The following is a 3,860-nucleotide window of genomic DNA, read 5'->3' on the forward strand; positions in this document are numbered from 1 at the left end:
GTCTCCGCCTCCTAGGCAGCCATTGGCTCCGGGCACTTTACCCAGATTAGGTTCTGATTGGTCAGTTTCTATGCCAGTCAGCATCTTCGAGCCTATCTCTGGGCCTGATCAAAGAGGCTGGGCTGATTAGCAGCCCCCCAGAGGCCCAGAGAGAAAGAGAGGCAAGGCTGACAGGGAAGCCCAGAGAGAAAGAGAGAGGCAACAGTTGATCAACAGCTGCCACAGAGGCTGCAGATCAGACCCTGCCTCTTTCTCTGCCAGCCTCTCTCCAGGCCTGATCTGCAGCCCCCTTGGCAGTCAGTGCTAGGTCACCACGGCAACCCAGCACTGGCTTCCGGTGTTTCATCGAGCCTTCGGTCCTTACGGACCCTGGCTCTTTATATATATATAGATGGTATTCCATTGTGTACATGTACTATAGCTTTTTAATCCACTCATCTACTGATGGGCACTTAGGTTGTTTCCAAATCTTAGCTATTGTAAATTGTGCTGCTATGAACATAGGGGTGCATATATCCTTTCTGATTGGTGCTTCTGGTTTCTTGGGATATATTCCTAGAAGTGGGATTACTGGGTCAAATGGGAGTTCCATTTTTAACTTTTTGAGGAAACTCCATACTATCTTCCACAGTGGCTGCACCAGTCTGCATTTCCACCAGCAGTTCATGAGGGTTCCTTTTTCTCCATATCCTCACCAGCATTTGTCATTTGTTGATTTGCAATCCCACAATTTAACTGTCTTATCCCAACTCCTAGTAACCATCACATTTACTTCTGGACAGGATTCAACACATTTGATAGGGGTATCATGGGTTCCAACAAGATTTTCTTGGTCAGTGTTCAAATCATGCATTTTCAATTGATGATCTAATCCTCCACTCCAGGCATGTGTTGGAATCTAGAAGGCACAGTCCAGCATGGTGCCAGTGTGCTGGTACTTGAACCAAATGGAGTTGACTGGTACATCATAGAGGCATACTGACGCGTCTCAGGAGGAAACTAGCAGGAAATGGAAGGTGTTGGGGTTGAACTTCACTGAGCAGATGCCATCCTCACGTGGCTCATTCAGCTTGAACTCATTGTAGCCGGTCATTTTGAGTTCCCCCCAGAATCCTAAATGTCTTTACACTTGGTAATAGTTTGTGTCTTAAACCTTACTTTGAAATTAATATAGCCATATCCATCATTTTAGTTTTAACATATCTGTGCCTTTATATTTAAAACCAATCTTACAGACAGCAAAAAAGTTGAGGCCAATATTGTTTTGTTAAAAGTGGAATGGTATTTAATTTTATTGCTTACTGGTAGAGTAAATTTATATTTAATGTAGTTATTGATATGGTTGGGTTCAGGTCATCATTTTTCTAATTGTTTTTTATTCTTTTCAGCTATACTTCACCAACTTTTCCCTTTTTCTGCCCTTTCTTACATTGAGTATTTAATTTATTTTTTTTACTTTGAAATAATTTGATATTTACAGAAGAGTTGCAAAGATAGTAAGAGTGTTCCCAGACATTTTTATCCAACTTCCTTTAATGTTAACAGCTTACATAAACATGGTAACATATTTATCAAAACTAAGACATTCACATTGGTATAATACAATTAACTACACTAACGACTTCATTTGGATTTTCCCATTAATGACTTTCTGTTCCAGGATCCCATCCTGGATATCACATTTCAATTTGTCATCATATCTCCTCAGATTCCTCCTGGCTATGAGAGTTTCTCAGACATTTCTGTGTGTGTGTGTGTGTGTGTGTGTGTGTGTGTGTGTGTGTTTTATGATCTGTACAGTTTTTAGGAGTACTGGTCAGGCATTTTGTAGAATGTCTCTCAATTTGTGTTTGTCTGATGTTTTCTCTTGGTCAATGTGTGGTTATAACATTTTAGGAAGAATACCATTAGGCATTGTACCCTTGTCATCCCATCACATCAGGAGGGGTACATGACATCAACATGTCTTACTGGTGATGTTAACTTTGATTTCTTGTTCAAGGTGGTATCTGTTAGATTTTTCCACTTTAAAGCTGCTGTTTCTCCCATTTCAAATTCTATTTATTATATGAAAATCCCTAAGTTTAGCCCATACTCAAGGGGAGGAAAATTAGGCTCCACCTCCTAGAGGGACAACTATCAAAGAATAATACAAATATTATGCTATTCTGTTTTATCTCCACCATTGATTGTCTATAACAATTCTTTTGCAGTTGCCCTAGGGTTTTAAACAAGCATTTTTAACTTATTACAATCTATCTTCAAACCCTATATATGATTTCATGTGCAATTTAGACCCTTAAAACAGCATACTTTGATTTCCCCCTCCCATTATTTTGTTGTAATACATTTTGCTTCTACATACATTATAACTCCAAAATACATTGTTATGATTTTTGCAGTAGTCATTTATCTTTTTTGAAATTATTTATATAAGAAACTATATGTATGTGTAGCTTGGTTTTCACCAATCCAATCAAGAGGATTGCTATGCACATATCTGAAACTCCTTTTCTGTACTGTTCCTTTATTTACAAAGCTCTACCCTGCAAATTCCAGACACCTCAGTCCCTCAAACTCCAGTGTTTTTCTCGTCAACTCGGGGAGACCATTGTGATCTTCTGGGATTTCCCTTCCCACGCCATGATACAGAAAGTGCCTGCAGGCAGAAAGCAAGAGCCATCATAGACATGGACAGGAGGTAAATACTGAGGCAGAAAAACAAATTATGAGGTTATTTAAGTTGTCTATGAATGAACTGATGGTGATCTTAACTAAAGGACTGGCAGTGGAACTAGAGACATGTGAAAATATTTGAAAGATATTTAAGAGGTAGAATTGACAAGACTTGCTGATAGATAGGATATGGGTGGTGGGTGAAGTAAAGGGCAGAGTCCAGGATGACCCCCAGTTTTCTGGCTTCAACAACTAGAAGGATGGTAGTGCCATTCACTGAGACTGGGGCAGGAGAAGTTTTTTTTTCTCTTTTTTTGAGGAGTGTTTTGTTTATTAGGGGATGGTGTGTTCAGTTGTAGACATGTGGATTTTGAGAGGGCAGTTGACTATGCAGATCTGGGGTTTAGAGGAGAGCTGGGGCTGGAGAAATAAACGTGGAGTTTATGGCATATACAATGGTATCTTAGGCCATAGGAAAGCATGAGATTGTCCAGAGAGAGGATGTCCAATAAGAGGGGAAGACAGCCCAGGACAGTGAATGTCCTGATTTACTAGGAGAGAGCTTGATGCTGAGGGAATGGGCCACAGTTAAGGGAAGTCATGATGGAGGAGAAAAAGGGAGTTGGAGCCCTCTTGGATAATAAGCCCTGGGAGGGACTGCTGGAGGCTCAGGCTGAGGGATGGGAGCAGGGGGTGATAGATGAGATGCTTTGAGGCCCCAGGGCACATTCTGGACTTCCTTGTTCTCTTGTCCTGCCTTCCCTGTCTCACCTCCAGGCACAACCATTAACACTATTACAAAGAAAAGGAAAACTAGGGAAAACAAAGGCAGAATAGAAATGAGGTTTCTCTTACTAACCCCAAAGTAGAAGAAAACCTCAACTGGTATTTTGGAGGCTAAAGCAGCAGTGTTTGCCTGCCAACATTGTCAACTTGGCCCTGTGCCCTGAAGCTGGACATGTGGGCTGGCCACACTCCACTAGCCCATTCATTTTCATCCCCACCTCTGGCACTGAGAACCATGCCAAGGCCTCCCCAGGCAGGCAACCATGTGGCCAGGCCAAGGGAGCAGAGTAGGCTCCAGGGCAACTGGGATAGACAGGCAGAGGCAGGAAGGGGACAACTCTGTGTAGTGGTGGTATGGATGCCTGGAGTCCAGTCTAAGGTCCCTACCCTCAGTGGAC

At 42.0% G+C, this 3,860-nt stretch overlaps 1 pseudogene; it reads right to left on the reverse strand.

Moving 5' to 3' along the window:
- Positions 1 to 1,093, reverse strand: part of LOC102752425 — a 2,636-nt pseudogene extending 1,543 nt beyond the window's left edge.
- Between the last annotated feature and the right edge of the window lie 2,767 nt (positions 1,094 to 3,860).

Source organism: Myotis davidii, unplaced genomic scaffold, assembly GCF_000327345.1.
Source record: "Myotis davidii unplaced genomic scaffold, ASM32734v1 scaffold913, whole genome shotgun sequence".
Classification (NCBI taxonomy): domain Eukaryota; kingdom Metazoa; phylum Chordata; class Mammalia; order Chiroptera; family Vespertilionidae; genus Myotis; species Myotis davidii.